The sequence below is a fragment of the Hemitrygon akajei genome, chromosome 17, assembly GCF_048418815.1.
Source record: "Hemitrygon akajei chromosome 17, sHemAka1.3, whole genome shotgun sequence".
Classification (NCBI taxonomy): domain Eukaryota; kingdom Metazoa; phylum Chordata; class Chondrichthyes; order Myliobatiformes; family Dasyatidae; genus Hemitrygon; species Hemitrygon akajei.
Window position 1 is genome coordinate 86,212,082 of NC_133140.1, and position 24,231 is coordinate 86,236,312.

The window sequence follows — 24,231 nt, forward strand, 5'->3', positions numbered from 1 at the left end:
CACTTTGTGACCACTACTAACCACTGAATACTCACAATAATATTTAAACTAGACAATATAGGTAGAAGCCTCAGTTTCCAATGGGGTTCCTCAGCATCCTTGTGTTCTGAGGACTTTTTTTTCCCCTCCATCAATGCTGCCTGACCTGCTGATGTCTGTAAGAACTAACCTTTATCTTCTTCCCAAGTGCAGTGGGGGGTGGGGTGGGGGCTCCTCCAGGTGCACCAGTTTCCTCGCATATTCCAATGACATATGGGTTAACAGAATCAAAAGAAGCATGGGCTCATTAGGCCTGAAACCTATTACTGTGCTGCATCTCTAAAACAAAATAAAAAGTTGCTCTCATTCCACCAGACTTAAGACAGGGAATTACAGTTTATCGCACCAAAATATTGGAGAAACTCAGTAGGTCTGGCACTGTACACAGAGAGGGGTAAAGTGTCAACATTTTAGGCCAAGACCATTCTTCAGGACTGGAAAGGAAGGTGATGCGAGAAGCTTAATAGGTGGGTGTGGGAGGGGGGAAATGAAATGAGAAACTGGGAGAGGACTCTATTCCTCTCCACAGATGCTGCCTAACCTGCTGAGATCCTCCAGCATTTTGTGGGTTACTCTACACTTCCAGCATCTGCAGAATCTCGTGTTTAAAGATTATAAGTGCCAAATAAATAAAAAAGTCCTCACATTCCCCACTCCCACCTCAGTCCAATACACCTTTAGTAGAAATACCTGATAGATAGATAGATAGATAGATAGATAGATAGATAGATACTTTATTCATCCCCATGGGGAAATTCAACATTTTTTCCAATGTCCCATACACTTATTGTAGCAAAACTAATTACATACAATACTTAACTCAGTAAAAATATGATATGCATCTAAAATCACCCTCTCAAAAAGCATTAATAATAGCTTTTAAAAAGTTCTTAAGTAGTTTACTTAAATACATTGAGTCCTAACCCCGGCACTTTAACATATCTTACTCCTGGCAGTTGAATTGTAAAGCCGAATGGCATTGGGGAGTATTGATCTCTTCATCCTGTCTGAGGAGCATTGCATCGATAGCATACTGGGATGTCAAAGTGTTGAGATGGACAGTGGTTTTTGATGGGACTCTATATCATGATCTCTCTGGAGGATTTGCGATTGCTTGCATGGCAGGAGGTGGGAAGTTGATTTTTTACTAGAGCAAGTGGGGGTGGGGGGGGAAGATTGATGCTTTTGCTCCTGCTTGTGCATGGAGTGGGGGTGGGGGAGGAGGGCTTTGGGGTTTTAATGCTTTCTGTCATTTATTGTTCGGGGCTTTCCCCCTGTTTTTTGGATGTCTGTGAAGAGTAAGGATTTCATGCTATATACTGCCGACATTCTCTGATACTACATACAATGATACAATGATGTACGCAAGTTATATGTACTGTGTAACGTTCCTTGATCTACAGGAACATTGCTTCGTTTAGCTATATAAACGTATAAGGTTGAATGACAATATACTTGAACTCTGCTCTGATTCAACATCAAACAAGCTGAAATATATCAATCCTTCCCTTGAAAGGCTATTCCTTCTGATCATCGAGATGGAGCGAGAAATGAATGGACAAGGATCCAAATTGCTATTTAAATTGTTATTATTATTGTAGTTTATATTTCATTATTGGTTTGTATTTCCCTGTAAATGTTCAGTACATATCAGAATCAGGTTTAATATCACTGACATATGATGTGAAATTTTTGTTAAAATTAAATTAGTAAAGACAGAGCAAAAAAATGTAGTATAGTTAGTTATGTCCTTCTGTGGAAAGCTCCCTTATCTAACCAGCTTTTGCTAATTTGCAGTATAAAGGAAACCACAAGGTGTCCACTCCTTTGCTTCCTTGCCCTTTTGCTAGTTACTTGCCTTGCTGGTGCAGGATGTCTATCGGACCCATACTGTGCCAAACATCTAATAAAACAGCTGTAACCATAAGAATGTGGAGAGGGTGTGTCAGTCTATGACCAGAGGGACAATCTCAGAACAGTGGGATGTCCATTTAGAACAGAAAAAAGGAGAAATTTATTTAGCCCAAGAGTAATGAATCTGTGGAATTCACTACCAAAGACGGCTGTGGAGGCCACGTCATTGGGATATTTAAAGCGGATTTTATGTCAAATAGCCTAAATCAGCTCCTATGTCTTATGGTTATTGAAATACCAGGATCACAATTCTCCAAGGAAAAAGGTACTTGACAGCATCCAGTAATCAATTCCAGAACTAGAGTTTTGGACATCAGTCTGATCTTCAAATCTTTCAGTTAATTATTTCCATCAACCTGGGAGTGAAGCCAATATCGGGCAAGCAGGGAAGACTGAGCAGAAAGAGGTAAGCATGTATCTGGCAAACTACACTGCAAATCCATTCATGGAGAAATCTCAGCCCCAGAATAACGAAAATACATAACAGGCCAGGTTAAAGCCATTAAAGGGAAGCTGGAAAAGGACGAGGGAGAAAGGAATAGAGTTCTTCAGGTAGGGTTAGATAAGAAATTACAGAAGATGCCTTGGTTGGGTGTAAGTGCCAGTATAGTCTGGGTGGGCTATATACCAAGTCCCAAGATGGCACTGGAAATCTGTGGCTATGTTTAATAGACAGCTCATAAAACCAGATATTCTACTGGATATACTTCTAAACTACAACCGCTCCCTGTAATTTCCCTTTAAGAAATATATTTCTAAACCATCTAAACGAATAAGCAATTTTACAATCTCCTAAAGGATTTGGTGAACTTGACTCTCAGGAACAGGAAGGTCCGCCATTGCTGGAAGAGTGTGCACCAGGTCAGACTTCAAGCCAGGTTAGAGTGTCGAAGACCAAAAGCAGAAAATGTTCCACTACCCATACCAGCCAAGATCCCCAACCTGAGCTCATCCTGTTCGCCTGCTGTTGACCCGACCCTCTCTATTACCATTGCGCAGGAGGTATAGGATGACTTGAGTCTCACACCACCAGGTTCATGAACAGATGTTGCTCTACAGCCATGAGGCTGCTGAACCAGAGTGGATAACTTCAATCACCTCAGCGTTGAACTGAATTCACAGCCCTTAGACTTACTTTCTGGGACTCTGACTTTGTTTTGTATATTTTTTCATTATTCTATTGTATTTCTTTATTTCCTTGTGGATGCCTGGAAGATGAATCACACTTTGACAATAAATCTGAACTTTGATATCTGAAGCAATCCAATACAAAGCGAGATATCTGGGAGGGAGGCTCATAAGGAACATAGGATGGCTGTACCAAATGACCTGATTTTATGTAGATTATGTATAGATTACATTCTACATCTCTGGACACAGTGGTGCTCAGGAGTGATGAGGGACCTGGTCACTGGGATCGCAGGTCAATACGAGCCTGGAAGTCTAGGCCTAAAGGTTAAACCTGTGATTGGTGAGTCAATCGTCTTCCCCAGTGAACTTACAGAGCCAGGGGTTTGACAATAAGCCCTTGACTTCTGGACTTCCAACTGACCTTCAGGATTCGATCTTGAGTATCGTATAGACCCAGGACTCACCGATGACAAATGAGGAAATTGATGAGGAATCACTCCTCAAACGTCTTACTCTGATATCCAAGATCCTGAACATTAGCCTCGAACTCTGGACCGGCCGACTCGTGAGGTCACCCACCTTTGTGCCTCCTGCCCACATGGAGCTCCAATCCTCTAGTATTTTGTGTGTGTATCATCAAGTTCATCGTCATTCAGCCATACACATGGATACCACCAAACAAAACAATGTTCCTCTGGACCAAGCTGCACAACACTGTATGTATAACCCATACACAACACAAAGTAATGTTACTACAAATAAATTAACAAATAATAAGGTGAATTTACAGTACAATTTACAAAGTAAACAGCATAATGCTATTGGCATTCCCTGCCACTTCCCAGGTCTCATCATGCATAGAGTTCCGTAGTCTTATGGTGTGGGGGAAGAAGCTGTTTCCCATTGTAACAGTTCTTGCCCTAAAGCTACGGTACCTCTTGCCTTTTGGTAGGGGTCAAAGAGATTGCTGGACAGATGGGAGGGATCAGAATCAGAATCAGGTTTATTATCACCAGCAAGTGACATTAAATTTGTTAATGTAGCAGCAGCAGTTCAATGCAATGCTTAATCTAGCAGAGAAAAAATATAAAAAATAATAAGTAGACAAATAAATCAATTACATATATTGAATAGATTTTTTAAAACTTGCACAAACAGACAAACAGCAATATTGTATATTAAAAAAAGTGACAATGCCAAGGGCTCTGCATATGCAGTGCTCCTGATGAATATCTCTAATGGGTGGAAGAGACTCAAATAATCCTCTCAGCAGTCCTTGCAATCCTTAGTAGGGTCTTGTGGTCAGATGCCTTGCAACTGCCATACCAGACGGTGACACAGGTGGTCAGGACATTCAATGAAGTGGGGGGGGGGGGGGGGTAACCTCACTCACCACAATCACCTCAGGAAGCAGAGATGCTGCAGTGCTTTCTTGACCAAAGAGATGATAATCAGTTTTACAAAACAAATAAAACTGTCAGATTCAATGTTCCCCATAATCACACCTACCAAACCAACAAGAAGAGTTTGAAAAGTGCTGGACGGAAAGAAATGAACTGCTCTGGAATGTATTTTCCGCACTCAGGCCCTGGACTGCTTGTCAACAGCATTAATCATTATCAGTAAAAAACATTGCAAGCATTTCCCTGGATGCCCTGCCCACCTCGTTACTATCACCCATGTCTGCACAACACTTAGACCCTTCACAAACTCAAGACGAGGGAACACTTTGCAATTAACTTCTCTGAAATTTTGTTTTGCTTTAGAACAAAAATAACCAGATCACAAAAGCATGAAAGACAAGGCTCTCAGAAATGCACAGATCTGCTATCGGCCTAGGGTGTAACCGGTTATTGTCCAAGGACCAAATGCGTCATGACAGGTCAGTAACGCCTGCTCTCCCTCTGCTGTCAGATCCCCTCCTTGACCAAAGCAGCAATCAGCATCATCAACTCTTTTTTTTGGAGTTAAAAATACTCAATTACACAGACAGATAAGCATGTCACAACCATTATCACAATGACTTAACAGTTATTGCGATGCTATTACAGATTAGGACATTAGAATTCAGAGTTCAATTCTGGCTTTCTCTGTAAGGAATTTGCATATTCTCTCTGGGGAATGTGTCGATTTCCTCTGGTGCTCTGATTTCCTCCCACCTTCCAAAGACATACTGGTTAGTAAGTTAGTTGATCATTGGAAATTACCCCATGATTATGCAAGGGTTAAATCGGTGCATTGATGGCAGTGTGGCTCAAAAGGTCATAAGGGCCTCTAAATAAATAAATAAGCACAAACATAACAGCAAGTGTGTACCAAAGAGGACAAATAGGGTGCTTCCAAACCGGAACCATAGATGAATCCAGAGTTCCACTCTTTGCAGCATTCAAATCGAGTAACCCCGACCTTTAAAAGAAATAAAGATACCACCTCCATAAAGCTATCACAGATACTAAGAGACAGCACCAGTCCAAAATCAAGTCTCACTCCAGTCATCAGCTATGGCAGGGCTAGAAAACAAAGTCGTGCAGCATTGCTAACAATATCTCTTATCTTCCCCATGAACTTAACACATTCTATGACTGTCTACACTTCTCACTGCCTCGGTGAAGCAGCCAGCATAATCAACAGGCCCACCCACCCTAGTTGTTCTCTCTCTTCTCTCTCATCGGGCAGAAGGTAGAAAAGTCTGAAAGAACATACCATCAGCTTCTACTCCACTGTAAGTACTCTTGTTTGATTCGACGGACTCTTGGCCTCAGAACCTACCTCATTATGAGTAACCCATACAAAACACTGGTAGGTCAGGCAGCATCAATGGAAAGACTTCATGAAGATTCATGCCAAGCTCCTCCAACATTCTTTGTGTGTTGCTCTGGATTTCCATCATCTGCAGAATGGCTTGTGTTTATGGTTTGCTACCTCATTATGATCATGAACTTTATCACTTACCTGCATGGACTCTTTTGGTAGCCTTTACAATTTATTCTGCATTTATATTGTTTTACTTTAATCTAGCTCAATGCTCTGTGTGATAATTTTAAGTCCCTTGGCTTTGCTATTCCTCTATCTGCTCTCAGAAGACCTTTTTAAAACATGCACTTACCCCCACTATCTAATCTCTCTCTGCAGCTGTTTTTTGTACACAGCTAAGGTGCCCACCCAGTTTACAGATCTACCCTTGCACAGGCTTTTATTAGCTGTATTCTGCAGTTAGGATGTCACAAGATTTAACTTTGTAGGAGGTTATGGAATTCAAACCCTGCCACAGCTGTCGAGCACCATCAATCTGCAGGCCATGACACTCAGGGACTTGGGCGAGATTGTTATTTTTTTATATAACTGTTTTTCTGGTATCATAATCATATGTGCTGTGTGCAACTCTTGGCTCTGTGTTTGTACCTTGGTCTCCAGAGGAACGCTGTTTCATTTGGGTGAATTCATTTGGGATGTTTGAATGACAATTAAACTTGAAATGAGAGGGCAGACCAAACAGAACACTTCAAGAACTCAGTTGATCAAGCAAAATCCATGGCAGTCGAAGATGCAGGTCAACACTTAGCCCTGAAGTAGGATCTTAACCAGAAATGTCTACGTACACGTGCTACCTCCACATATATTGCTTAAGCCAAGGAGTAGCACTCTATTGCTGTTGTGTATTTAATATTACAGTAATAGTCGAGTAATCTTGTACATATATTGTTTGGTTAAGCATTCTTGTTTGTTTAATAATTCATTACGGGTTATATGTATTATTACGTGAATTGCAGGCATCACCACGCTACCACATGATAAGTGCGTGCCTTACTTAGAGTAAACACGAAGTTAGACTCACATCTCTCAGTTCTCTTGCTTTCCTTTGAATTAATTTACTGTTTAGAAGTTACGAAACAAACAGTTGCCTGTTCTGTATCACACAACTGTTAGCACCTGACTTATTCCCCGGGGTGCCACTGCAGTATGGTGGTTAGCATGATGCTATTATAGCTCGGGGCACCAGAGTTCGGAGTTCAATTCCACTGTACTCTGTAAGCAAGTTTGTACATTCACCCCATGACTATGTGGGTTTTCTCCAAATACTCTGACATCCCCCCCCCCCCCCCACAGTCAAGATGTTCCAGTTAGTAGATTAATTGGTCAATATAAATCGTCCTGTGATTAGGCTAGGGTTCAATCAGGGGATTGCTAGGTGATGCCGCTTGAAGGGCTAGAAGAGCCTATTCTGCTCTGTATCTCCAAATGTGACTATTCTTCACAAGTACAAATGGCTATAAAGTCCTGAGGGACAGTAAATGATCAAAAATTACCCGAGACACCCCAGCCTTTCGTGCACCTTTTAAAATTATCTTCCCTATTAGTCTTCTTTTCTGCATTGATCATTTGTCAGTTTTTATGTATAACTTTTCATAACTTCTATTCTATTTCTTTATTTTCCTGCAAATGCTTGCAAGAAAATAAATGTCAATCAGAAAAAGAAACGTAGCATCAAATATCAGAAAGGAAGATTTCTGATTATGTAGAGTCCACGCCAGGACCACCAGACACAAAAGTCAGTTACTATCCCCAAGCAGTAAGGCTGATCAACACCTCCACCCCTTAACCCATCCCTCACCACCATTACTTTATCATTTCATGTCCGTTATGTATAGATACTCCTGTGCCTAGTGTCACTTTATGAACATACAATCTATGTATAAATTCTATCTTACATATTTATACAGTATTTATTATTTTTGATTATTTTTGTCTTCTTTACCTTGTGTTTTTTTCTGTTGCATTGGATCCAGAATAACAATTATTTCATTCTCCTTTACACTTGTGTGTTGGAAATGACATTAAATAAACTTGAATCTTGTACATATGGCAATAAACTTGACTGAGTATACAACAGCACCAAGTTTCAAATGAGACGCTGTAGGTTTGCAGAATCTTCCATTATGGTGACATACAAGTAATTGGATAATAAATTTACTTTGATCATGTCTCAGTTCAAAGAAACAAAGCTACAAGTTAATTAGTTAAACCCATCACTCCTACTGGGGCATAGGCCACTGACAACAGCTCAGTCCTCAGTCCTGGGCCAGTCTTTCAAATTGCACCCAGGTGTAGCCCATTTTCTTGGTTTCAGCTTCAAAGTTGTATCACCAAGTGTTCATTGGCTGGGCTCTCTTCCACTTTCCTTGAGGACTCCACCTCTGTACTTGCCTGGTGATGTTTGTACTTAGCTTACACAGAGTGTGTTCTAACCATTCCCATCTTCTTTTCCTTAATTGTTCATCCGCTGCCAGCTGTTCCATGCCAGCTCTGCCATAGATCAATATTGCTGATTACTTCTGGCTGGCAGATCCAGGATTTTTCTTAGAAAGCTATTAATAACCGTCTGCACTTTCTTAATGATCATCTTTGTTGCGACAAGAGCAAACACTATTGATCAAGATGAAAACAGTTCATGCACATCCCAAACCACAGAAGTTAATGTAGACTTCATTAGCATTATTGCACAGAGTCTAAGAAATAACAAAATTTAAATCAACATCAACTTGTAAAAAAGAGACATAGCACGGATGTTGGCACAGTCAATCTTTCTATCCAGCTTACATCTGACCTCACCACCTCTATCTGTTGGCTATTAGAATCAAACAGTCCAACCCAATTACCTAACTGCCACATCGAGAACAATTACTTTCAACTTTCTACTAACAGATGGTACACTTTATTTGCAACACATAGATCACATTCTAAACACAAAAGAGATTCTGCAGATGTTGGAAATCCAGAGCAACACACATAAAATGCTGGAGGATCTCAGCAGGTCAGGCAGCATCTATGGAGGGGAATTAACAACGGACGTTGAGCTTCTTCTCCACTATCAGATTTCTGAACAGTCCATGAACCATGAGCACTACCTCACTCTTCCTCTTCAAGCCATAGAGTCAAATGCTGGAGGAACTCATCATCCGTCTACGGAGGGAGCAGAGACCCTTTGTCTTCTGCACAGATGCTGCCTGACCTGTTGAGATCCTCCAGCATTGTGTGGGTGTTATTGGATCACATTCACTGCCCTCAGCACAAACACAATCAGTGCCACCGGACTGAAGGAATACTCGCAAAGAAGAAATGCTATTGGAGAGAACAATATCTGTTCAATTAAACTCCTGATCCAGGCGACACATCAGTGCAATAAGGAAGGAATGCTACAGTCCAGAGGTGCTGACTCTCACAGCAGACATCATGAGGAAAACATTAACAGCAGACATCATGACTTGCCAGCAATGAATGAAAAGGTCTGCTTTATTTGTCACATTCATACATTGTATCCCAGAAATGAAAATACAAGGACTTGCATCAAAAGTCAAAAGCTTCAAAATTTATTATCAAACTACTCATCTGCTATCATATATAGCCCTGAGATTATTTTTCTTGTAGGCAATCACAGTAAAAATCAATGAAAAACCACAAGATAATCAATCAACCAATGTACAAAAGACAACTATGCAAATACTAAAAGAAAATGTTAATAATAAGAAGCAATAAACATAAAGAACATGAGATGTAAAGTCTTTAAAAGTGTGTCTATAGGTTACGGGAACAGTTGAGTGAAGTTATCCTCTTTGGTTCAAGAGCCTGATGGTCAAGGGTAATAACTGTTCCTGAACCTGGTGGTGTGGGACCTGAAGCTCCTGTACTTCTTCCTGACGGCAACATCAAAATGGCACAAGTGTATACAAAACATCCACCAGCAGAAAACTGGAGAGCCAGAAGGTTTTTGCTTCAGTATTTATACCCTTAATGTGATGTATAACGTATCAGGCATGGTAAGCAGGTTTAGAGGCGGCGCCCATCTGTCCACGCTCCAGGCCAGTAGCGATGGCACTTCTCGCTGGCTGCTCGAGGCCAACCAGTGATCCCTGGCGCGAAGGTATCACTGTGTTTAGGCGACTGATGACCTCGCGTGCATTCAAGTTCAACAGTGGGCGTGACAGGGAATGAGGAAAGGTGCAGCTGACTCGTATCATTTCCTCACAGCCCGGTAGCACATGCGGCCCAGTGGACCACTGCTCTAGGAGAAATAGATCCATACATTACACTCCCTCCCCCTTTAGATTAATGCAAAATAAACTGTACAGGTACAAAGCATTCAATTTCTCTTTCACAAACCCGATTCCAAATAAACATGCATTCACAGTAACAGTCCATAACTAACTTCATAGTTCTAAAAGTTCAGTCTCTTAGGTGGTGCTCTGTTTCTCTCAGGAAAACACCCCTGGACCCTGGTGGCATCAGGTTTGGCAGGTGTCTTCCTTAAGACAATGTTCTGGGTTTCCGGTGTTGCATTGCTGTTAGTGACATGATCATTACTGAGAGGCAAGCTCGGTGGTTCTTATGTGTCCGTCTGGTTGGATGCCGTCTACTTGGGTGTGTTCTTTGGTTGAGCATTGTGTATCCAGTCCATATGACGTCTCCATGTCTGATCTCCAACATCCACTGTGTAAATCAGTGGTCCAGTTCTTGTAGCTATCCTACCAGGTGTCCAGTTGCCTTCTCAGTAATCACGTGCTAGGACTTCCTGTCCAATCTCGAAGTTCCTTGCTGCTTCACTTGACATTGCCTGAACTGTTCATTCTGCACTTTCCCCTGTAGATCTGGTTTCAGGAGGTCTATGCAAGATCTCAAGATTCCTATACATGGACAGGTGTTTGATTTGTCATTGCATGAAGAGAGTTCTAATACACAAAATGGAAGCTGTCCACCTTGTGCTGTACAGAAATGTCCTCCTTCTCCATCGCCTTAATGGACTTCTTGAATGTTTGGATAAATCTTTCAGCTAACCCTGCTGGGTGGTGAGGAGCTGACTTGAAATGTCTGATGCCATTTTCCTTCATAAACTTCTAGAGTTGTACAATGGAGAGCATTCTGACAGGCTGTATCACTGTCTGATATGGAGGGGCTACTGCACAGGACCAAAAGAAGCTGCAGAAGGTTGTAAATCTAGTCAGCTCCAGCTTGGGTACTAGCCTACAAAGTACATAGGACACCTTCAGGGAGCGGATTCTGAGAAAGGCAGCGTCCATTAATTAGTACCTCCAGCACCCACGCATGCGCTTTTCTCATTGTTACCGTCAAGTAGGAGGCACAGAAGCCCGAAGGCACACACTCAGCAATTCAGGAACAGCTTCTTCCCCTCTGCCATCCGATTCCTAAATGGAATTTGAATCTTTGGACACTACCTCACCTTTTTAAATATATATACAATATATGTAGTTGATTTACTTGTTTATTTATTTATTTTCTCTCTCTCTGCTAGCTTATGTATTGCATTGAACTGCTGCTGCTAAGTTAACAAATTTCACGTCACATGCCGGTGATAATAAGACTGATTCTAATTCTGAATTCTTCTGACGTGTACTGTGGTCCACTGTCACTCACAATTTGTTCTGGTAAGCCATTTCTGATGAAGATAGACACTCAGAATGGAGACAGTCTTTACTGAGGTGGTTGACTTTATTGGTAGAAGCTCTGGCCACTACAAATGAGCATCCACAACAATCAGAAACATGGAGTCCATGAATGTTCCAGCAAAGTTAATATGTACTCTTTGCCATAGTGATGTAGTCCACTCCCACAGATGTAACAGTGTCTGTTAGGATGCACTTTGAACTTATTGGCATCCCAAACAGCTTTTGGCCGAGTCCTCAATCTATATATCTATTCCCGGCCACCACACGTAACTCTGGGCAAGACTCTTAATCTCGACTGCACACAGGTGTCCTTCATGCAGATTTTCTAACACTCTGGTTTAGAGAGAACCACAACACAAAATCCACACATTAGCATTCTATGACAAACCGACAGTTGGTCTTGTCTCATTGAGAGCTCCGGAAACATAGGGTTACCATAAGCTAGCCATCCTCGCATGGTGATTTCATACACTTTTGACTATGTTGGGTCTTTGTAATTCCAAATTTGTTACCAGCAGCTGGTCCCCCGATGCTGTGTGGAACACCTCTGCTGGATCACAGAATGAAGACTTTTCTTCTTCAGTTGCCAACAGTGGAAGACATGACAAGCTGTCAGCATTGCTATGTTGCTTGGTACCTTTGAACTCTATGTCATAAGAGTGAGCTCCGAGGAACAATGTCCAACATTGTAACCAGGTAGCAGTCATCACTGGAATTCCCTTCCTGGGATTGAAAATGGACACAAGGTGATCTGTCACTGGCGTAAACTTTTGTCTGTAGAAGTAGTGATGGAACTTCTTTATTCCCCATACTAGATTAAGGGCCTCTTAGTCGATCTGTACATAGTTGCGTTCTCATCAGTTATCTTGAAGCAAATGCAATCAGATGTTCAGATCCATCTTTCATACTGTGTGACAAAACTGCTCCAATGGCATAAGGGGATGAATCACAGGCCAGTCTGATGGGTAGTGATGGGCCATAATGGGTGAGCAGTTCATTTGATTTTACCAGTCTCTTTGTTTCCTTGAATGCTCTTTCACTCCTTTCTGACCATTCCCACTTTGCTCCTGTCTGTAACAGTGGATTCAATGGGTGCAGCACTCTAGCAATGTTTGGGAGAAATCAGTGGTAGTCGTTTACAAGGCCCAAGTACAATCTGAGTTGTGACATATTTTCCGGTTTGGGTGCCTGTAGGACTATTTCAATCTTCTCATGACTTCTGTAAGCCATGCTTGTCAATATGTCCACAATATGAGATTTCATTCTTGGGAAACTCACATTTCTCTCTCTTTGCGTGCAGACCATACTCATTCAGTCTGGTCTGGTCAGCATTTTACCAATGTTCTGGAGGTGCTCTTTGTCGTTCTTTCCAGTCACTATGATGTCATGAAGGTAACATTGTGTTCCCAAGATATTTCTGATCTGTCGTTATCCCTGTCAGTATCCTCCTCCAATCCACCTGGGCAAGCTCCTCTCTCATGCCTCTGTAATTCCCTTTATTTCATTGCGGTACTGACACATGTGACTTATGCTCTTAAATTGCAGTACGAATTCAATCATATTATGATCAATGACTCCTTTATATTAAGCTCCCTAATAAGATCTCAGTTATTACTCAACACTCAATCGAAGATACCCTTCCTCCAAGTAGGCTCAAGCACAAGCTGCTCTAAAAAGCCTTGTAGGCATTCAACAAATTCCCTCTCTTGCGATCTGACATCAACCTGATTTTCCCAATCCCCTTACATATTGAAGTCCCCCCCATTACAATTGTAACATTACCCTTATTACATGCCTTTTCCAGCTTCCGTTGCAATCTCAACCCCACATCTCGCCTACCATTTGGAGACCTATGCACGATTCCCATTGTTTTTTTACCCTTGCAGTTTCTTAACTCCACTCACAAAGATTCAACATTCTATGACCCTATGTCACCTCTTTCTAAAGATGTAATTCCAACAAAGACACACCACCACCTTTCTGCCTGTCCTTTTGACACAAAGTATATATCCTTTGATGTTAAGCTCCCAACTACTGCCTTCTTTCAGACACAACTCAGTCATGCTATCCACTCTATTGAGGCCTTTCAATATTCAATAGGTTTCAATGAGATCACCCCTCAGGCCCCAATGAGTACAGACCCAGAGCCATCAAACACCCATACTATGTTAACACTTCCATTCCTGGGATCACTCTCATGAAATTCCTCTGGACCTTCTCCACTGCCAGCACATATTTTCATCAATAAGCCCAAAAGTGCTCACAATACTCCAAGTGCGGTATGACCAATGCTTTATAAAGCCTCTGCATTATATTCTTTTTTTATATTCTAGTCCCTACGACAAGAGGCTGCTGTTACAGAACTGGCTGGAGCAGCAGTTTTCCTGCCCTCAGAAGTTAAATGTATTCAACAAAGCTGCCAACAGCATACTTTAAAGAGCACTGCTGGACACATCTCCTTCTGTGTAACTCCTGCTGAACATGCTAAGGCAAATACTGTGCCCTGTTCGGCAGTATCTAAAGGTATTTTTATGAGCTTTGGAATTTATTTGCAAAACTTTCCATTGTGAGAATGGCAAATGCACTGTTAAATAACTTGTATAAATAGCAACTGGTACGAGTCCTGTCCCAACTTTCCAAACACAACCGACAACACTCCGGTTCTCTTCCAAGCTGAAGCTTATGCTTCAAGATTCAGGTTTAACATGTGTACATAACAACCTGACTCTATATATGCCTTTAATGGCAAGATACATTGACATGGTTAGGATTTGCAGATCATCTCAAAGAAAGAATTAGCTTTATATGTCATCTATACATCAAAACAGTCCAAGGAGGTGATGGGGGCAGCCCACTAATCTCACAATGCTTCCAGCACCAACAAAGCATGCCCACAACCTACTTACCTGTATGTCTTTGGAACATGGGAGGAAACCAGAATACCCAGAGGAAACCCACACAGTTAAGAGCAGAAAATAGAATATTATGGCACAGGAACAGGCCATTCAGCCTACAATGTTGTGCTGAACCAGCTAAAAAATAAATGGAAAACACCCAAACACCAATCCCTCCTACCTACACCATGTCCATATCCCTCCATCTTCCTGACATCCACGTGCCTATCTAAACATCTCTCAAAAGCCTCTAATACATTTGTCTCTACCACCATACCAGACAGTGCATTCCAGGCATCCACCACAAAAAACTTACCCCTCACATCCCCCTTGAACCTAACCCCATCTCACCTTCAAAGCATACCCTCTGGTATCAGACATTTCAACCCTGGGAAACAGATATTTTGTTCAATCTATCTATGCCTCTCATGATCTTGTAAACCTCTCTCAGATCTCCCCTCAGCCTCCAGCGCTCCACAGAAAACAACCCAAGTTTATCCAGCCTCCATGATAGCACATGCCCTCTAAACCAGGCAGCATCCTGGTAAACCCCTTCTGCACCCTCCCCCAAAAGTGTTCACATCCTTTCTATGATCAGAACTGTACATAATACTCCAGATCTGGCCTAACCAGAATTTTATAAAGTTGCAACAACCTAACTTTTGAACTCATTAAAGCAAGCAGTCCATACGCCTTCTTAACCACCACATCAACCTGTGTAGCCACTTTCAAGGAGCTATGAACTTGGATCCCAAGATCTCTCTGCTCAGCAACACTTAAGGACCTTGCCCTTACTTTTCCTTTTTCTTGTTGACTAAATTCATCATCTCTCTGAACATCTTTACATCCCCATCCTTCCTTCTAAGAGGAACATATCTTTCCTGTATTCCATGCAGTTGATCTTTAAACACCTTCCACATGTCTGATATGGACTTTCCAGAGAAAAGCTGTTCCCAGTTAACGCTTCTTAGTTCCTGCCTAATGCACTCGTAATTTGCCCAACTCCAGTTTAAAACTCTCCCAGAAGGACCATTCCTATCCTTAAGAATAGCTATCCTGAATGTTCAGGAGTTGTGATCACTGTTCCTAAACTGTCACCCACTGAAAGGTCAGTCACCTGGCCAGGTTCATTACCCAATACCAAGTCCAGTACAGCCCCTCCTCTCGTTGTACCATCCATGTATTGATTTAAGACACCTTCCTGGATACACTTAAATTCTGCCCCATCTGAACCCCTTGCATTAAGAAGGTCCCAGTTTATTTTAGGGAAGTTGAAATCCCCCACGACGACAACCTTAAGGGAGGGGAGGCCTGTAGTACAATCCCATCAGAATGATTACACCCTTCATACTCCTTGAGTTCTACCCAAATGAACTTGGTGTCTGACCCCTCCATAATGTCTCCTCTGAATGTAGCTGTGATATTGCCCCTGATTAGTAGTGCACAGCGTTGGGAATCGAACCCCCATCACTGGTGCTGTAAAGCTTTATGCTAACCACTAAGCTACCATGCCATCCTGAGGAAGTGATCATCAGGGAATGTGACAGCTGAAGGTAGTCATGGTAACTGGGTGATTATATAGAACCAGGCACAGCCTCAGAATAGAGGGATGTCCCTTTAGAACAGAGATCAGAAGGAATTTCTTTAGCCAGAGGGAGGTGAATATGTGGAATTCTTTGCTGTGGATAGCCGTGGAGGCCAAGTCTTCGGCTATATTTAAAGCAGATGTTAACAGGATCTTGATTAGTAAGGATGTCAAAGGTTATGGGAGAAGGCAGGAGAATGGGCCTGAGAGGGATAATAAATCTGCCATGATGGAATGGCAGAGTAGACTCAATGGGCCAAATGGCCTGATTCTGTTCTCAAGTCTTCTGTTCTTAACAATACAGCACAGGAAGAGGTCCTTTGGCTCACAATGTCTGTGCCAGATGAAACTAATTCACTGCTGCCTGTACAATCCTTAGCCCTCCATTCCCTGTATATACATGGGTCTACCTGACAGCCTGAAACACCACGGAAGTATCTACTGTGGCCGCCAGCAAGGCACCCACCACTGTGTAAAAAGTAATCTGCCACACACCTCTTCTTTAGACTTTCCCCTTTCCACCTTAAATGCTTGTCCTCTGGCCCTCTGGTATTAGACTTTTCTCCCTGGGGTAAAGATTCCAACTATCCACGCCTCTCAATTTTATTGAGATGAGGGATGTGCGAAAGGCAGTGCATCAGCATGTTAAGGGGCGATGGGTAAATGGGGGTTGGATGAGTCAGGACACAAGCAGTGCAGTGTGGGATAATAGCAGCTTCTTGCCTTTCTTTCAGCTGCACCTACTGAACATGTAATTGAGGCCCCTGAAAGACAGCTCCTCACAAAATGTATAACATTCAACATAGATCAGTACAGCACAGTACAGACCCTTCAGCCCACAATGTTGTTCTGACCTTTTAACCTACTCCAAGATCAATCTAACTCTGCCATGGACGGTTGCAAGTCCAGCTGCAAAAAGCTAGAACACCTTCCTGCAAAAACTCAGAGCTATAGAAACGGCAACAGAAGCTCCAAAGACCTCATCCCTGGGAGAGGAAGGATCTTTGAAGATGGCTACACCTGGAGATACTGTGAAAAACTGGTCTCGGACAGAGAATTCTGTCGAGATATTGTCGGTAACCCACATCCCAGTAGGGGTGATGAGCTTAAGTAAGATCAATCTAACCCTTCTCTCCCATATAACCCTCCATTTGTCTTTCACCTGTGTGCCTAATCAGTCTCTCTTAAATCTTCCCTAATGTATCTGTCTCTACCATCATCTCTGGCAGCGAACTCAATACTCTGTTTAAAAAAAACTTGCCTCTGTCATCCTTCCGATGGATTAGCCATTTCTGCCCTGTGTTACGTACTCGTGACACGTGACAGTGGTACCCTTGTCACGTGACTGGGGTTGAAGTTATACTGGACTTGAGGTAATGGTCTTGTGATGGTGGAGTCACGTCATTTTCCCGCCAGTAGAGATCATGTGACAGGTTTTCTTTTTACACAGGGTATAAAAGGAGGACCCCTCCCTGTGAGGAGGGGCAGTTCGTGGCTGGATTTGCCATGTTGACTTCATGCCACTGCGTGATTTAATGTTATGACACAGTTTAGTTGAAAGATGAAGTTTTATCTAATGCCTAAAGTTTAAAAGGTCATTGCCAGCAGTTTCTTTACAATACTGCTAGTTGAGAATCAGTGGAGAGTGAAGATCGGAGTTCGGGAGTTAAAGATCGAGGAGAATCGATTTCAACGGTGAAACGGGTTCGACCTTTGTTTGATCCTCATTTCGGAAGGATTTCGTTGACTGTTCTCGTGTTAATCTCTGGGAAATACCAGAAAAGATTGAGGACAGTGTGGAAGAAAAGGTCCGTGCCTTTAAGCCGTTTTGTTTCGTAAAATTCTTCGTAGGAAAAGTTCGACTTCGGGGACTGAAGAAAAACGACGTGAAAGAGAATTCAAATCGTCTTAAAAAGTCTCTCCTTTTAAATGGACTGTGAGCATTTTGAACTTTTGGCAATACCACTTTTAAGAACTGCGTAAGCTTCATTGCTTTAAGAACTGTTTAAGCTGCCGCACAGCAGCTGATTTCCAGTTACGTTAGTGTTTGTTTACTTTTGGGGGGGGCTTGTTCTCAGTGTTTAGTAAACGTGTTATTTGTTATAAAAACCCTTGCCTAACTCACATATATTTATTGTTGCCTGAATACGTAACACCTGCGAAGAAGTGTCTGGCTAACAATTATCTATGTCTCTTAGCATCTTATACATCTCTGTCAGGTCACCTCTCATCCTCCTTCGCTTCAAAAAGGAAGTCCTAGCTTGATTAACCTTCCCTCATAAGACATGCTCTCTAATCCAGCTGTACAGCTGAAACATTGCTGAGAAAGATAACCTCCTAATGGGAGAGCACACCCTCACAAAGCACTCAAACACTCAGGGCTCCCCCGCATTTGTGAGAACACTGGAATAGGTTTATCCACAACCCCATTAACCGATGGAGTCGGACTAAAAGCCCTGACAGAACCTCTTGTTCAGAGACCCTGGGAGCAGTGGACACTGCTTGTGGCTGACACACAGAATGACAACCTGGTGTCAGAGGACCAATTAAACTCCAGGAGAGAGCCATCATGTTGCAATAAGCTTAAGCCCAGGTAGGGATCTTCACAAAACCCTGTTTTCATCCTGCATTGCCTCACTGAATTTACCCACATTAGATAAATGCATTTGCTTCAAGTACCTCACAATTCTCCAAACATTGGTAAGATGTGTAACATACGCAAGGGAGCCTCAGTAGTGTAGCAATTAGTGTGACACTTTTACAGTTCAGATTGGATATCAGAGTTCGATTCTGGCATCCTCTGAAAGCATGCTTACATTCTTCTGGATGGTCCAGTTTATCCCATGGTCCAAAGACAGTTGGTTAGCAGGTTGATTGGAGTTAAGACCCTAAGATATAGAAGCAAATTAGGCCACTTGGCCCATCAAGTCTGCTCCACCATTTCATCATGGCTGATCCATTTTCCCTCTCAGCCCCAAACTTGTACCTTCTCCCCATATCCATTCATGCCCTGACTAATCAAGAATCTATCAGCCTTTGCCTTAAATATACCAAATGACTTAGTATCCACAGCCACCTATGGCAATGAATTCCACAGATTCATCACCCCCTGGCTAAAGAAATTCTTATCACCTCCATTCTAAATGGACGCCCCTCTATTCTGAGGCTGTGTCTTCTGATCTTAGACTCCCCACCATAGGAAACATCTACTCATTCAATTAACCACATAGCTCCTGATTTCCCAGAGTAGTCAAGAGTTATACAGCAGAGAAACAGGCCCTTCATCCCAACTGGTCCATACTGGCCAACTAAGATGGTCCCATTTACTAGTGTTGGGCCCATATGCCTTTCCCATCCATGTCCCTATCCAATTGCCTTTTAAATGCTATTTAATGCAACTACCTCAACCACTTCCTCTGGCAGCTCATTCCATATAAGGACTACTCTCCAGTGGAAAAATTGCCCCTTAGGTTCTTATTAAATCTCTCCGCTCTCACCCTGCACCTATTTCATTAGGTCTTGATTCCCCAATGCTGGGTAAAAGACTGTGCATTTACCCTCTCTACACACTTACAATTGTATACACTTCTATAAGATTGCACATCTGTTCCAGTGGCAAACTTCAGTCCTTTGGGTCCCAGCAACATCCTTGTAAATTTCCTCAACCTTTCTAGGACAATGGTATCTTTCCTACAACAGGATAACCAAATCCAAACACAATATTCCAAATGCAACATAACATCCCAGCTTTTACACTCAATGCCCTGACTGTCGTAGACCAGAGTTCCAAAATCTTCAACACCTTGTCTCCCTAGGATACCACTTTCAGTGAACTACATACTTCTCCACCGTGTCTACCTACAACACCACTTTCAGGGAACTAGGTACTTCACCACCCTGTCTACCCTACGACCTAAGCTTCAGAGAACGATGTACTTCACCACCCTGTTCTAGGCTTCAGTCACCCCACCTGAAGAAATATTTCCTGATTTCACTCCTGAATAGACAGGCCCCAACTCTGGTAACCCCTCTGGACAGTTGAACCTGCTTCATTATTCAACATCAGAATTTCTTCTTCAAACTTCTTCCTCAACACCATTTTCATGGGGGCTCCAATGCACAGGATCACACTAGGCTGCAGAGTGTTGAAGACTCAGCCATCTACATTACTAAAGAATTCCAAAGATACACTACCATGAGGGAAGAAATCTCTCATTTCTGTCCTCAATTGCTCAACAAAGAGACCACAAATGACGAAATATGGAGGAAGCAATCAATTTGCTGGACTCACTTTCAATGACTCTTCATCTCATGTTCTTATTATTTATCGCTTATTATTTAATTTTCCTTTTTCTGTTTCTACTTGCAGCTTGTGGGTTTTTTGGGGTTGTATAGGGGTTGTTTGTCCTGTTTGGTGTGATCTTTCATTGATTCTGCTGTGTTTCTTTGTACTTACTGTGTATGCCTGCAAGAAAACTTATCTCAGGCTTGTATATGGTAACATATATGATAATAAATTTATTTTGAACTTCGAAGGAAATACACCAGAATCTTAAAATTTGCTGGGGGTTGAGGTTAGTATGATAGCAGGTTGTCAATTCATCATTAAACAAGGCCCGTTCTCAAAGCAACGAAAATCTACACCTCATTATATCATACCCCAAGAATGTTCACAAGCCGCTACAAACCACAACAGCATTCCACAGCATTGCCAGTAAAACCATACCCAGGGGAAGACTCAAGAGTTCAGCCAAACCACTACAATCAATATATAATTGGTCCACATTTATACTTCAAATACCCAACAGTACAACAGATACAAACCTGTTGATGGTATCCATCATACAGCCCTCATAGCTGAGGGAAAAGCTCCATTCAATGCAGCTTGGCACTTCCATTGTATCCTGGACAATGGACTACCTGACTGGCATACCACGGTTTGTGTGTTTTCAGAGCTGCGTGTCAGACATGGCTATAAGCAGCACTGGAGGCCCACAGGGGACTGTATTGACTCCCTTCCTGTTTACCCTTATACCAGGGACTTTTGATACAACACTGAGTTATGTCATCTGCAGAAATTCTCTGATGACTTAGCAACAGTTGGGTGTATAAAGGGAGGTTGGGAGGCTGAATACAGAGCCCTGGTGGAGGACTTTGTCAAATGGTGCAAGCTGAATCATCTGCATCTCAACATCAGTAAGCCCAAGGAGATGACGATAGACTTTAGGAAAACTAAGCCTGCGCTGCTCCCTGTTACTATTGATGGTGAGGGTGTGGATGTGGTGAGGACCTACAAGCACTTGGGGGTGCACCTGGATGACAAACTTGAGGCTGTGTATGAGGAGCCTCTACTACCTGAGGAGACTGAGGTCCTTTGGAGCATGCAGGCCTCTCCTTCACACATTCTACTACTCTGTTTTTGCCAGTACAATCTTCTATGTGGTGGTGTGCTGGGGCAATGGTATCAAAATGGATAATGCCAAAAGACTCAATAAACTGATTAGAAAGGCTGGCTCGTTAGAGACCATAAGACATAGGAGCAGAATTAGGCCATTCAGCCCATCATGTCTGCCTGAATCCCACTCAACCCCTTACACCTGCCCTCTTGCCATATCCTTTGATGCTCTGACCGATCAGGAAACAATCAACTTCCACTTTAAATACACCCACAGATTTGGCAGTCTGTGGCAGAGCATTCCACAGATTCACTACTCACTGGCTAAAATAATTCCTCCTTACCTCTGTCCTAAGGGATCGCCCCCCCCCCCCCAATTTTGAGGTTGGGCCCTCTAGTTCTGGATACCCTTACCATAGGAAACATCCTCACCACATCCCTTCAACATTCAGTAGAGGAGTCAAACTGGACACACTGGAGGCTGTGGCAGAACAAAGTACCCAACAGAAAATCCTGGCAATTCTGAACAATGCTTCTCACCCACTGCATGCCACCTTGGCTGAACAGAGGAGCACTTTCAGTAATGGACTAAGACGACTGTGCTGCTGCAAACAGCACTGTATGAGGTCATTCTTACCCTCGGCCATTAGGCTCTACGAGCCAACTTATAGCCAGGGAAGCGATGATCCCCTCCTGTTAGACTGTTTGAGGTCACTTATTTTTTTACCTTCTTACTTCACTTCTAATATTTGCATATTTGTGCACTTGCAATGCTACTGTGACACTGTAATTTCCTTTGGATCAATAAAGTATCTATCTATCTAACCTCCATCTCCCAGGACATGCCCTCTTCTCATTGCTACCATCAAGGAGGAGAGATACAGGAGCCTGAAGACCCACATTCAGCATTTCAGGAACAGCTTCTTCTCCTCATCCATCATATTGCTGAATGGACAGCGAACCCATAAACACTTCCTCACTATTTTTTGACTATTTAGTCAAGTAACTGCAGCAAATGTAACACAGAACTGAATGAGAATGATCTGTGATTTTTGATTTTGGGGCTTGAAAAGAATGTGTTCTGAAATCTGAATCAAATTATAGGTCAATATGAAAAGTTTAAGGAAAAATAACTCTCCAATACCCATGTAAACATTCGTTTAATTCGTGCCATAAGATAAAATACAGCTCCACCACATTGTCTTCTTTCCCAGTAAAAGCAAAGATTACTAAGTTACCAGAGAAGCAGGAATGCCTTCCTCGCCAAATGTAGCAGGAAACGATACCAACGCCAACACATATTCAATTCAGTTTCATTCAATTAACACCAGCCCTGGGGTCTGTTAATGAATGGCTCTGCTTAAACAAACAGCCTCAGTGCATCACTTCATTCAGGGTCTGATTATATTTCAGATTCAGCTTTCCTTTACACCTGCTCCCACAACATAGCCAAGGAAGGGCCTGCTTAGGGCCACTTCCTTCACTCCTTCTCCAAGTTACCAGTGGGTTACCCAGAACTCGGGTCATCGTGAAACTTTACCACCACCACCCCCCCCCCCCCCCACCAGAGTTCCCTCAAAATCCAGCCGGGATCCCCATCAAGCTCCCCGATATTCATCACCAGTACCATCCTCTGCCCAATTCAGGACACACCTCTCCTCCACACCCACAACCTGAGGGGATAATACCCCTCCTATCCCCACCCAGCCAGGTCCTGGGTAAACACAGCCCACTGGCACCCACACCACCCCGAGCATGTAAGTCAACAATTCTACCACACCCCGCCCTCTTCCCGGCCCGAGATAACCAAGCACCCCACTCTCAAAGACCCGCAACCCTCTCCCCTTCCCCCCCTCACGGGTTCCCTTCTCCTCTCTCACGGACACCCGCGTTCCCCGACCCTCACCTCCCTCACGGGCACCCGCGTTCCCTTACCCTCACTCCCCTCACGGGCACACGCATTTCACTACCCTCACCTCCCTCGGGTACCCGCATTCCCTTACCCTCACCCTCCCTCACGGGCACCCGCGTTCCCCTACCCTCACCCCCCTCACGGGCACCCGCGTTCCCCTACCCTCACGGGCACCCGCAGCCCCCTCCCCTCCCTCACGGGCACCGCAATCACGTCCCCTCCATCGGGGGTACCTCCTCTTCCTTTCCCCGCGGTCCTCATTCCCTCCACCGTAAATTCCAACGGAACCAACCCACTTCGCCGGTTGCTCGCGATTCCCCCTCGCCTCGTCCCAGTACCCTGGTCCGCGGCACCGGCACCCCGCTCCCCTCCCCTCCGATCCGATCCGATCCGATCCCCGGCACGCCCCAGGTTTCCGCTGCCGCTGCCCCGCCGGACCGTACCTGGACTCGGACGCTCCACAACCCTGGGGCAGAGCTCGGCTGCTGACGGATCGCGACGGGTCGGGAGGGACGGAGGGGATTGGAGGGGAGGAGGCGCCTCTGTCGCGCGCCCGTCACTCCCGCGCGCGCGCCGCCGCCGCCGCCGTCACCGTCGGTTACGCGCCCCGTGTCAGACGCATTTCACTCTCCAAATTTGGTAGGAGTGGTGGGGGGGATTAACCTCACACAGTGCCAATTGATGAAAGTTTATGCCAAAGATATCACACTGCTATGTGTAACTTAAGTTGCCTGCAATATATTTTTATTGAGGATGACAGGGTTTGGAATAAGTGAAATAGCAGCTCAATGCTCACTCCCCTGTGTCGGGCGGCACCCCTCCAGTGGCCCAAACACATGGACCCGACCGGCATCAAACAGGAAGTGGCGTCAGGGTGGTGAAGAGATTTTTTTCAGTCTAAA

At 43.5% G+C, this 24,231-nt stretch overlaps 1 protein-coding gene across 1 annotated transcript in view; it reads right to left on the bottom strand.

Moving 5' to 3' along the window:
- garre1 (granule associated Rac and RHOG effector 1) overlaps positions 1-23,885 on the bottom strand; it is a 212,231-nt gene extending 188,346 nt beyond the window's left edge. The window contains exon 1 of the mRNA XM_073070469.1: positions 23,773-23,885. The gene's annotated coding sequence lies outside the window, so the exon portion shown is untranslated. The remainder of the gene's footprint in view (positions 1-23,772) is intronic.
- Between the last annotated feature and the right edge of the window lie 346 nt (positions 23,886-24,231).